Source organism: Gallus gallus, chromosome Z, assembly GCF_016699485.2.
Source record: "Gallus gallus isolate bGalGal1 chromosome Z, bGalGal1.mat.broiler.GRCg7b, whole genome shotgun sequence".
Lineage (NCBI taxonomy): Eukaryota > Metazoa > Chordata > Aves > Galliformes > Phasianidae > Gallus > Gallus gallus.
Genome location: NC_052572.1, coordinates 38542103 through 38554929, shown reverse-complemented (window position 1 = coordinate 38554929; position 12827 = coordinate 38542103). Strand labels below are relative to the sequence as shown.

The 12827-nt window shown below is 42.6% G+C and overlaps 1 protein-coding gene and 1 long non-coding RNA gene across 8 annotated transcripts in view; one reads left to right on the top strand and one right to left on the bottom strand.

Moving 5' to 3' along the window:
• CEP78 (centrosomal protein 78) overlaps positions 1 to 12827 on the bottom strand; it is a 53359-nt gene that overhangs the window by 23184 nt on the left and 17348 nt on the right. For 3 of the 7 annotated variants that reach the window (XM_429164.8, XM_004949177.5, XM_040656426.2), the window contains exon 1: positions 920 to 1002. The exons of 1 other annotated variant lie outside the window; for it this stretch is intronic. The gene's annotated coding sequence lies outside the window, so the exon portion shown is untranslated. Of the gene's footprint in view, positions 1 to 919; positions 1003 to 1220; positions 1363 to 3516; positions 3835 to 4694; positions 4782 to 12827 lie in introns of those variants that run through there. 3 more of the 7 variants (XM_046905925.1, XM_046905924.1, XM_040656424.2) reach the window with 3 other exon arrangements.
• On the top strand, positions 773 to 11412 carry LOC121108586. Its single transcript, XR_005843215.2, has 3 exons — positions 773 to 2043; positions 9376 to 9475; positions 11155 to 11412. It is a non-coding gene; the product is annotated as an uncharacterized LOC121108586 (long non-coding RNA).

The window sequence follows — 12827 nt, the reverse complement described above, 5'->3', positions numbered from 1 at the left end:
AACTTAATCAGTATTCTTTCTCATGGTTCATTTTGCTCCAGCACTGGCCCAGCACACCCATGGAGCTCCCGGCCCTAGCATTCAATGTGGAAAGGTTATCTAGGCTCCCAGTTGAGCAATCACTAGGTAAACCAGCACACTTCTGCAGAGGGCTGATAGCAGATCTAACAAAACTTTAGAATGTCTTGACTGGCTTTGAGAAGGTACATCAGGAAAAATAATTTACTCATTTGGTACAAAAGAAGTTATGAATATATATATACACACACATATATTTGATATACATATATATTTTATTTGCTACTGGCTAGTATTAAAATAGATGACAGAGCAAACCTAAGATACTCAGCTGCACAAAGCAAGCTTTTAGTAAATAGAAAGCTTGTATGGATTCAAAAAAAGCCAGGGGGCTCTTGTACAAGATGTGCTCACAAAAAAGCACGGGCTGTGCCCGGCACCCAGAGCTGTGACACGTGCACAGGCTTACTCTGTCGATACACTTGCTCAAGCACCTCCTGGTCTCCTGAAGGACACACTTGACTGACTCGACCTGCAGCGTGAAGCACACTTCAGATGCTCCCAACGCCGACCACAACACAGATCCGCTTACACCGCGCAGAGCGGTGCGTTACTGCTGGCCCACCTCACACCGCCACCAGGGGCGCTGCCTGCCTCCCTCCCTCCGCCCTCCGCTTCCCTGACAACGCGCATCGCCCAACACGCACAAAGCGGGGCAGAGCCCCCACCTGCCCGGGCCGGGCACCCCGGGCTATCACAGCCGGGCCGCCGCCCCCCTTCCACACATCCACACATCTTCTCGCGGCTGCGCCCAGCACGGGCACGGCCGCCTCCTTCCCCCGCCAGCCCAGACCAGCCCCGAGGCCCGCCCGCCACGGCCAGGAGCGGGCTCGGAGCTAACCTCGCAGCTACTCCCCAGCCTGCCAGCGCCGCCACCGCCGTTCCGCCGCCGCCGCCCGGCCCGCACGGCGCGGGGCCGCCCCTACACGCGTGGCCGTTCCCTTGGCAGCCAACCGCCCGCCCGCCAGCCGCCACGTGGCGCAGCGAACCGGCCCCAATAGGTCGTCGCGGGAACCTCTCTCCCCCGGCCCCTCTTTTTCATGCTTTCAAAATGGCCGCGTCCAACGGCCGCCCCGCCCCGTCCCGTCCCGTCCCGGCCGTCCCGCCCCGCGTGGGGCCGTGATCCCCGCCGTTGAACCCACCAGCCGGTGGCTTGCGCGGGGCTGCGCGTCTTAAGGGAGCGTGCGGCCGGTTGGGTATGCGGGAGGAGCGCGGCCCGCCGGCCTTAGTTGTGCGCCTTGCAGGCGGCCTGCTTGTTCCCGCGGCAAACTGGCGCCTGGGAATGGTTCGTAGAGGTTTTGGTGTTAGTATGTCACAGCTTCCCTTTTCTAAAAGAGCTTTTAAGGAAGGGCCGGAAAAACAGAAAGCCTGTTGCCTGCTGTCCGCATAATTGTGTTACCAGAGAGGCATGTTATGCTCACTGTGAGGTGAATACACTGCAGCATCTTGGCTGACAGCAGTAGCTTCTGCCTGCTGGGCTGAGAGGTTTGAGAGCAAACAAACCTTTCTTCCCTAGCCAAGTTTCTCATTACCTTGCTGGCTTTATTCAGAAAGACCTGCTGGCAGTTCCTACTGGAGATCCCTTGTTAGCATTCAGTGGAGGGCATTAGATGTACCCGCCTTCTCACCCCAGCAACTCCACATAGTCTACATCCCCAACCTGGCATAGCAGGTCATTTGTTGAAAGGGACACCAACCACTTCAGAAAATGCCTGCTGTAAATCGGTGTCGCAGCATTTCACTTACTTGGGCAGTTAATGTTTCTAGTCTGCTTGCAGACAGCAGGATTAAACTTTAAAGATGGGAATCTAAAGAAATTAAACAGATTAGGGCCCTTGGAACATTGCCAGAATGCTGTGTGTTCACAGAGGTGTAATACAACGTACAGCTGATGTTATCAACATCAAAAGTAACCAAAGCACCCTGAGTGCTGCAATCAAGTGTGCTGGAACGGGAATTATTTCAGTAAGTCTCTGATCACTGTCTGTACAAGTTGTTTCATCATGACATTCTGTGAATTGAGCATAAAAGGCAAACTGTGCAGGGCCGTAATCATCCAAATGGTAACAGCAGATTCTGGTTATGACTATAACACAAAATATTCGCAGTGCTTGTAATGCCTCTTACGGTCACAGACAAAACTCAAGCAAACTCACATCTGTGGTACATCTACATAAAATGCTGTCTGTGCTGTTTTGGTAACTCACCATTAATGGAGTAAGAGTTACAATACATCTTCACTGCTATTCACGCACATTTGAAATTGTTTTTGATTAATCCTTAATCACTTTTTTTTTTTTTAATTCACCCGTTTTAGTTTTCTGAGCCATCTTTTCTCTCAGTCAGAAATCTGCTTTTGTATTGGGTGGTGTCTACAAATCATCTTAACTCTACAAATCAAAGGTATGAGATAGATGATAACCACATGTGGGTTGAATTTATAGTCATTTCCCCATTTTCTTTGGGAAATTAATCTGAAGTGCAAGATCTGTTCATTCAGTTGTAACTTAGAATCCTGTGCATTTTAGCCAGTGGAAGATAGAAAGGATCTCTGAAGATTCCAGGGGAGTGGACTTGGTATCTAAAGATATTAACTACTGGAAAGTCTTCAGCCTTACGTTCTGTTGTTAATGCTGGTGTCAGTTATACTGTATGTTGTAAAACTGGGAGTTCAGGACAAAATTTGAATCACAGCATTCCTGTCATTGTTATGTGGATGAAGCAAGAAACTTATCAGTATGCAACTGATACACATACAGTGTCATGTGTTTGCATCAAAAGTAAGCCTGACAAAGGCAAGATGAGGAGTGATCGCACTGTTAATAGAGCTTCTGTAATTTTCTGTCATGTTCTGTCAAATAGTTGCCCTAGATCTTGAAATCTGCAAGTTACTACAGTCACAATCAAGTTACAGTTAAAAGGGAATTTGTAAGTAAATAGACATCTTCAGATTGAAAATTCAAAATTTTGCAGAGAATCTGATGCAGGTTGCTCCTCACCAGACTTTGTTTCTTTTACAGAGCAGAGCTGAGTATCCATTTTGTCAGCACTGATTTATTGGTGGTGGGTGGACAGCTGGACTAGATGATCTCAGAGGCCTTTGCCCACCTTAATTATTCTGTGATTCAGTGATTCACTGGTTTTTCATTCTACTGACTCCTTCAAAGTTTAAGAGTGTTTTTTACTTATTCCTTATAATCAAATCTTGGTAAACATAGCACAGATCTGCCCAAAAGCCTGGGTGCCGGGGAAACATCAAAAATGTTCTGTGCCTGTGAATCGCTGTGAAGACTTTTAAGTATGGGCTTTATGCCCTAGGCAGCTATAAATATACGTAACAATGAATCTGCTGTTACTGTCTGAGTTCCCATCATAGTCTTGCATCCATGGTGTTTCCACAGCATACAAACAGTAAGTAATTGAAGTAACTGTAAGTACCTGAAGTAATCCTATGTTATGGCCATTGTGTGCTTTGAAAATAACATGAAGATTTGGATTTTTGGTAAGTTAGTAAATGATTTAATAATGTAATGTCATTCAACAACTGTTCTCGATGTCCAGGAAATAAACAAATGGGCAAGATTTCACCACTTCAGAGCTAACCACACAATGATGTGACCTGGATATGTATTGTATTCTCTCTGGTTTTGCAAATAAGAAAAAAAATCCGTGTTATATTTCAGTCATTGAAAAGTATTCCGAAGTCTTCTGTTCTCACAGACTTCCAGGTAGTTGTGCCAGTCTCTTGTATTCAATCTGGAAATAACAAGTAAAACATGAAAAATAAATCATAGAATCATAGAATCACAAGGTTGGAAACGACCTGCAAGATCATCTAGTCCAACTGCCTTCCCATTCCCATTGGTACCACAAGCTACTAAACCATATCTTGTAGCTCCTCATCCAGACGCCTCTTGAACACTGCCAGGGACAGCAACTCCACCACCTCCTTGGGCAGGCCATTCCAGTGCCTGACCACCCTCTGAGAGAAAAAGTTTCTCCTAATTTCTAACCTAAATCTTCTCTGGTACAACTTGTGGCCATTTCCTCGGGTCCTGTCATTTGCCTGGGAGAAGAGGCCAAACCCCTCTTCATCACAACCTCCCTTCAGGAAGTTGTAAAGTGCAATGAGGTCTCCCCTGAGCCTTCTCTTCTCCAGACTGAACAATCCCAGCTCCCTCAGCCGCTCCTCATAAGCCTTGTGCTCCAGAGTCCTCACCAGTTTTGTTGCCCTTCTCTGGACACGTTCCAGGGCCTCACTGTCTTTCTTGTAATGAGGGGCCCAAAACGGAACACAGTACTCGAGGTGCGGCCTCACTAGTGCCGAGTACAGGGGGACAATTACTTCCCTGTTCCTGCTGGCCACACTATACCTAATGCAGGCCAGGATGCCATGGGCCCTCTTGGCCACCTGAGCACACTGTTGGCTCATGTTCAGCTGAGCATCAACCAACACCCTCAGGTCCCTTTCCTCTTCACAGTCATCCGAGCACTCATCCCCAAGCCTATAGCGCTGCATGGTGTTATTGTGGTTGTAGAACAAATGAAGGCAATGACAGAGCCTTTATTTGAGAAAAAGGCACACGAGGAAAAGATATCAAAAGGAATTGACTCACCCCTCCCGGTAACAGCGCGCAGAGAGAGACGAGCTGAGGAATGTGTCCCTCCCCCGTTCGTACCGTCGCGCCGCCGGAGAGAAGGGCGGGGGCAAACAGAGGGACCCGCGCAGACTCAGACTGCACAGGAAGTATTGCAGAGACAGAAGGGGTGGCTCCAGACCACCACCCCCCGCCGTTCGAGGCACTCACACACTCGCATAGCCCACCCATTGGTTCAGGCTGTGACCCTGGAATTCCACTACAGTGGTCAAAGTGTAGGACCTGACACTTGGCCTTTTTGAACCTCATCCCATTCACCTCAGCCCAGTGATCCAGCTTATCTAGATCCCTCTGCAGGGCCTCCCTACCCTCAGGCAGATCAACACTACTTCCCAACTTGGTGTCATCTGCAAACTTACTCAGCGTACACTCAATCCCTTCATCTACGTCATCAATGAAGATATTAAACAGGATGAGCCCCAGCACCGACCCCTGGGGGACACCACTTGAAACGGGTTGCCAGCTGGACTTAACTCCATTGACCACCAGCCATTGGGCACGGCCCTCCAGCCAGTTGCTTACCCAATGGAGGGTAAAACTGTCCAGGCCATGGGCAGCCAGTTTCCCCTGAAGAATACTGTGAGAGACCGTGTCAAAGGCTTTGCTGAAGTCTAGGTAGACTACATCAACAGCCTTTCTCTCATCTACCGGTCTGGTCACGCAGTTATAGAAGGAGATGAGGTTGGTCAAGCATGACCTGCCTTTCATGAACCCATGCTGGCTGGGCCTGATCCCCTGGAAGCCACGCAAGAGCCGTGTGATCTCTCCCAGGATGATTTGTTCCATGACCTTCTCTGGCACCGAGGTCAGGCTGACGGGCCTGTAGTTCCCCAGATCCTCCTTACGGCCCTTCTTGTAGATGGGAGTCTCAGCAGCAAGCCTCCAATCCTCTGGAACCTCTTCAGATATCCAGGAGCACTGGTAGATAGCCAAGAGCAGCTCAGCAATCACCCCCACCAACTCCCTCACCACCCTAGGATGAAGCCCATCCAGTCCCATGGACTCATGACAGTCCAGATGGAGGAGGAGCTCCCTAACGGTCTCCGCCTGAATCTCCGGGGGATATTCCGCATATCAGCCCAGACTTCCAGATCAGGGCACAAAATGCCCTGAGGATAACTGATCTGACTATTAAAGGCAGAGAAAGCACTGAGGACCTCAGCTTTCTCCTTGTCTTTCATGGTCACATTTCCCGCTGCATCAATTAAAGGATAGAAATTATCCTTGGTTCTTCTCTTGCCATTGATATATTTGTAAAAGGATTTCTTACTCTCCTTTACTGCAGTGGCCAATCTGAGTTCAAGTTGGGCTTTTGCCTTCCAGACTTCCTCCCTGCATACCTTAGCAAATGTATTAGAGCATCCAACTTCTCCACAGAAAAAAGTATTCAGGATACCAGAAAATAATATTTGCATATGCTGTTAGTGATTGACAATTTTTTTTTCCTGCATTTCTTGAGTTTGTTCATTACTGTGTATTGCCCAACTCAGTCAGTAACAACAAAAAATCTTTTTCTGTTTGTTTTTACTAATGATAGACTTAAAATAATATTATATTTTAAAATGTATAATACATACAACTTGTTTGTAAAAACATATATTTTTATGCATTTAGGTCTTGGAGACCTAAGCCATTTTGCTCTATTTCCTTTATTCATGTTCATTCTGTGCCAGCATAGCAATTCTGACAAAATTCTGACAATGCTTTGGAAGCTATTTAGATATTTTGTCTCATGAAAGCATTAAAAAAATGAGCCTTGGAATTTTTACTATGGTGTTTTATGTTTTAATCAGCTAGATTTCTCATTTTTATGTAAAATATCCTGTATTTTGTAACTGTGAATATGCTTGCTTTTTTCTAGTCAGAGACATTTCCCATTACTTTGGAAAGTTTTAGGTCTTTAGAAGTATGAAAGGGTTCTATGAGATACCAGGTGTCTCTGCTCTAGAAAACAGCTCCAAAACAGACCAATTCTGTCTTATTACTTTGATAAATGATGCCTTCTTTATCAGCCATCATCTTGCTGAATTTGTTAAACTAATTCATTTTTCTAACTCTTTTTCTGGTGTTTTTTTTTTTGTTGTTGTTGTTGGTTGGTTGGTTTGGTGGGTTTTTGTTTGTTTGTTTGTTTGTTTTCCCTATATCTTTCTAGGCTTCTTGTTTTGCTTTATTTAGTTTTTACCATATTCTAATTTATAATCAAATTTAACATTACAAGTAATTGTCAGTTTTACACTGGAGCCAATGTTAGTCTTTTTATTGACAACAGGGAGGAAAAAAAATGACTCTACAGTTAACGTTATCAATGTTTGTGCAACAGATATTTTCATACTTTCTCTTGGCTTTATGAGGACATCTGGACTGGAAGTCAGCCTACCTGATGGCTTAACATTTTGGGGTTTTTTGTTTGTTTGTTTGTTTGTTTGTTTGTTTTCAGTTTCTCCATCTTGTTTTCTTAAGTCTGCTTATAAAATGAAATGGTTAACAATTTTCCCCTATTCTGCAGAGTACTATCTGGCATTGAATTCTACTTAGCAAAAGAACAAAAGAGTAGTTTCCCAAACAACTTGAAAAAGTTTTAGGAGCTGCTGCTAGGGCAGTTCTTTTGTCCAGAAGTGAGAGAGAAACTTTGTTGCTAAGTGGCAATGTTCCTCAAGAAAAGACGTATTTGTAGAGCTTGTAAATCTCCAGTTTTAAGCAAGTAGAAAATAATTAGAATCACAGAATGGATTGGGTTGGAAGAGACCTTAAAGTCCACCCAGTTCCTCTCCCCCTGCCTGGTTCCATCCCACCAGCTCAGGCTGCCCAGAGCCCCATCCAGCCTGGCCTCAAGTGCCTCCAGGGATGAGGCACCCACAGCTTCTCTGGGCAGCCTGTACAAGTGCCACACACCCTCTTGGAGTAAAGAATTTCCTCCTGATAGCTAACATGAACTTCTCCTCTTTTATTTTAAAATCATTCCCCCGTTTCCTTATCTCTATCAGATCTTACAAAAATATGCCCTCCCTCCTGATTGTAGTTATTTAATTTGTGTCATCATTAGACAGCTTTATCGTGGTCTTCTTGGAACTTCATGATTGCATGATGACAAATGCACAGCGTTATTTATTATCTGCATTATACCATAATAGGACATGGCACTTTAACAGACAGAAAATATTTTAAAGAAACCTCAAAATCTCAGTATTTCTCTCAGGACAACCCAAAGGCATGCCAATTAGAAAAAATGAATTACTGTTTGTGAATTTTCATAGTAAGGCATGCTAAACAATTAGAAGAGTTTTGAAACTCCATTTAAGTTATTACCAAGTAGTTGCACAAAAGGCCTAGAAACATGGGGTTGGTGTTGGAGGATGAAGCAGTGGTAAGGAGGTAACACTTTGGGTGGTCTAAAGGGAAAAGAGAGAGAAAAAACTGGGCAAGATGGAAATATAAAATATGTATGGACTGAGGAGAAAAAAAGAAATGCTGAGACCTCAAGGGTGAATATTCTTTGTTTCAGAAAACTTGAGATGGATATAGGTCATTTAAATTCAGTTTTTTTATCTCTGCAAATAAACTTCCTGTCTTATTTTTATGGGTAAGCTTTCACTATAGTAGAGTATGATGTATAGGATCAAGTAAAGAAGACTGAGTGCAAAGCAGAAGTTGCTTAGTAGAAACAAGGTACTTTTCCTTTTGTCTACCACTGGCTTCCTTTTCTGTTGTAAAAAGCTAGGTCCCTGCAGTGTGCAGTACAATCTTGTAACTTCTTTCCATCTCACTGTCAGGAATGTACATAAAATCTTTTTTCAACCATCTGGGAAGAAAATTCTTAGAAAACAGAGGTCTGGAGCACCTCCCCTGTGAGGACAGGCTGAGGGATCTGGGTTTGTTCAGTCTGGAGAAAAGAAGGCTGTGGTGTGACCTCATTGCAGCCTTACAGTACCTAAAGGGAGCCTATAAACAAGAGGGGAATCAGCTCTTTGAAAGGGTAGATAACAGCAGGACAAGAGGAAACGGTTTTATGTTGAAGAAGGGAAGAGTCAGGCTGGATATCAGGGGAAAGTTCTTTACTATGAGAGTGGTGAGGTGCTGGAACAGGCTGCCCAGAGAGGTTGTGGATGCCCCATCCATCCCTGGAGGTGTTCAAGGCCAGATTGGATGGGGCCCTGGGCAGCCTGGTCTAGTGCTAAATGTGGAGATTGGCAGCCCTGCCTGCGGTAGCGAGGTTGGAGCTTGATGATCCCTGGGATCGTTTCCAACCCAAGCCATTCTGTGATTCTGTGATTGATTCTGAAAGTCGTGTATATGAGAAGTCACAAGGGAAAATCACCCAAGAACTTAAATGCCTCAGAGTTAGGAAGTGACAAAATAATGAACGAAGAGGATGTAGAAAGAAAGTATGAAAAAAAAAGTTACATTCTTTATTCTATTTGCACATGTACAAAAAAGGTTATCTAAAATGTACTGTATAGTATATTGTACATTATCTAAACCTTGCATCTGTCTATTTACACACAGCTGTATTTAAAAGGATATAACTGTTAATTTTCTTTGTTTTTTTTTCTGTCATAGATAGTTTATGTAGGTAAAATCCATGATATAAGGAACATATAAGAAAGTAATATTCTTTTAGCTAACTCTTCTTGTCCTTAAGTTTCCTCCTAGCTTAGGAGCCATTTTCTAGACCTCACTGCATAGAGCTAGTCATGGTGTTTTGATTCACTACACAGACCTGCCCAGGCTGAACTACCACAGTAAGTTATGGCAACAGTACCATAACTACATTAATTTTGAAGTGTACAGCAACTTTTAGTATTTCAGTACTGGAGGAGGGTGAAAAATAAGCTCTTTTCATTATAAGTTTCATATATGCTTTTTATCTGTTAGAGGAAGATAAGGATTACAACAGACTCGATCATATAGAGTTAAATGGTTGAAAGAACAAATGCTTTCTATCCTCTGTCCAGCTTGGTAATGTTAATGTGTAAGATGATATTGCAGGGGGATCCCCAGTGCCTGAGGAACACTGAATTTTCCATATGAAACATAAGGGGCATAGACGGGAACTAAGACATCCAGGTCTACCATAGCTAGCTACCATATTCAGCACTGCTGCCAGACGTCTAACTAGGTGTTTGCTCATAATGCCCGTGCACCTTAGCCTGAAGAACACCAAGCAGAGATAGCTGGCAACAGGGTACAGCAGACTGTAGTTCTTGTAAAGCTTTCATTACCAGAGCTGTACTTAACTATACATGGTAAAAGAGCTAAATTTCATTTTGAAGGCAATGAAACTGGATTAATTCATCAAATATTTAGTACATAATTACAATCATACATTTATTTCTTCTGTTCAGCTTTTCATCATTACTAGTTTAATCACATCTGACATTTTATTCAATGTATAATGGCTTCTTAGTTTCTGTTAATAGCATGTCCTTCTGTGACATTGAATGAGGCTTGCTTAAACTCAGAGTTCTTGCATAATTTTGTAGGTCTTCCTGTCTCTTTGATTTTAAGGAATTTTCTATCAGGGCAACCCAAAGAACATTTTATATTTCTTGACATTTGTATTTCCAGAACAAGTTCCTTTCAAAAAATGAGAATTAAAAGATAGGCAGATACTTTTCGAACAAACTAAATGCTTGTTTATTTATGATCTGAAGTAAAAATTATTAAAATAAGGAACTTTGATACATTTATTTTTGTAATATTTTCCTGAAAACTGTGTCTTTTTACTAAAAGTTCATGCTGAAATACAGAAATTCGGAATTTCATGAGAAATCTTTTTTTAGAAAAGAAATCTTCAGAAAGTTTATGAAACTGAAACTTCATGAAAACAGTTCTGAAACTTCATGAAAACAGTTAGAAACAAATTATTTATTTTCAAGTGGTAGCCACTTATTTCTATAGCTAGTTTATAATTTCCCAAAAATGTACTAAAGTTTCATTTTCTTTTCTTTTCTTTTTCTTCTCAGTTTTCTAGGTTTATGTAGAAGTTGTCCATCAAATTTGCTTGTAAATTTGCAAATTCAGAGGTGTACCTAGAGCTTTAGATCAGTATCTTTTGTGGAGACAACCCACAGTATTTCAACACATACTCCCATTGCTAACGGTTACATTATTTAAAGAGCTCCTTATGTTTTGTTTTTAACATTTTCTTTATGGGCAGTTTGTTATTTGGTTTTTTTTTTTTTTTTTTTTTTCCCCCTGCTGAATCAGAGACCATTTTATGAAAACTTATATTCTTGATCAGTCAAATTTCAGTGAAAGGAAAAGAGCATGTCTTTCTTGTCTAAATCTAGTTTTTTAGTGTCCTCCAGGACAACCTGTATAACTTTTACAGTCACAGAGTTTGGACTAACAGATGTGTAGCTTTATTGGTGTCCTTATGACCTTCCTGTTAGTCAGTATGTCCTTGACCATCTTCCAGTCTGCAGGGACCTCCCCAGGCTCCTACAACCTTCGGTAATTTGTTGAGAGAGCTCCAGCTGTCATGTTTGTCAATTCCTTCAGCACTCTGGGGTGAATCCCACTGGGCTACATGGACTTACGAATGTTGAACTGATACAGTGCTCCCTCACAATTTTGGTAACCACAGACGGAAAGTCACTGCTGCCTAAGGCTGAAGATTGGGCAGCCTGATATCTGTCATCACTATTAAACACTGAGGTAAAAAAGGAAGGGAAGGGAAGGGAAGGGAAGGGAAGGGAAGGGAAGGGAAGGGAAGGGAAGGGAAGGGAAGGGAAGGGAAGGGAAGGGAAGGGAAGGGAAGGGAAGGGAAGGGAAGGGAAGGGAAGGGAAGGGAAGGGAAGGGAAGGGAAGGGAAGGGAAGGGAAGGGAAGGGAAGGGAAGGGAAGGGAAGGGAAGGGAAGGGAAGGGAAGGGAAGGGAAGGGAAGGGAAGGGAAGGGAAGGGAAGGGAAGGGAAGGGAAGGGAAGGGAAGGGAAGGGAAGGGAAGGGAAGGGAAGGGAAGGGAAGGGAAGGGAAGGGAAGGGAAGGGAAGGGAAGGGAAGGGAAGGGAAGGGAAGGGAAGGGAAGGGAAGGGAAGGGAAGGGAAGGGAAGGGAAGGGAAGGGAAGGGAAGGGAAGGGAAGGGAAGGGAAGGGAAGGGAAGGGAAGGGAAGGGAAGGGAAGAGAAGAGAAGAGAAGAGAAGAGAAGGGAAGAGAAGAGAAGAGAAGAGAAGAGAAGAGAAGAGAAGAGAAGAGAAGAGAAGAGAAGAGAAGAGAAGAGAAGAGAAGAAAAAAAGAAAAGAAAAGAAAAGAAAAGAAAAGAAAAGAAAAGAAAAGAAAAGAAAAGAAAAGAAAAGAAAAGAAAAGAAAAGAAAAGAAAAGAAAAGAAAAGAAAAGAAAAGAAAAGAAAAGAAAAGAAAAGAAAAGAAGAAAAGAAAAGAAAAGAAGAAAAGAAAAGAAAAGAAAAGAAAAGAAAAGAAAAGAAAAGAAAAGAAAAGAAAAGAAAAGAAAAGAAAAGAAAAGAAAAGAAAAGAAAAGAAAAGAAAAGAAAAGAAAAGAAAAGAAAAGAAAAGAAAAGAAAAGAAAAGAAAAGAAAAGAAAAGAAAAGAAAGAAAAGAAAAGAAAAGAAAAGAAAAGAAAAGAAAAACAGGCATTAATGCCTCTGCCTTTTTTTCTTACATTACATTCTTACCTGCTTGCTGAGTGACCACCTGCAGCAACTATCAGTCCAGTGTTCTCCTTTGACCTCCTCTTGCTGTTGCTGATTTTCACAGCTCCCTCTTGAGCTGTATATTCTGAGTTAAGCATTATCTCTTTCTCCACAAAATCATATTTTCAGTGCTTAATTTTTCCTATGCTTCCTCAATCGAGAAGACTAAAAACCTACAGATACTAATTTTAAAGCAGAGCATTGAGTAGAAAATATTTCTTCTGTGGTATCTTCATTCTTGGCCTACACTTTTTGGAAAGCTGTTTACATGAGTTCAGCAGAAGAACAAAGGACAAAATTAACAGCAGAAAGATTTTTTAATCAAATAAAGAATCAGATTTGGTCATATAAATATTTGTTATTCCTGTTATCACTTCTTGTCCAGGGGAGATTTACCTTCCCTTAACATGCAATCACTTTTTGACTTTATGCTGGATGCTGCTTC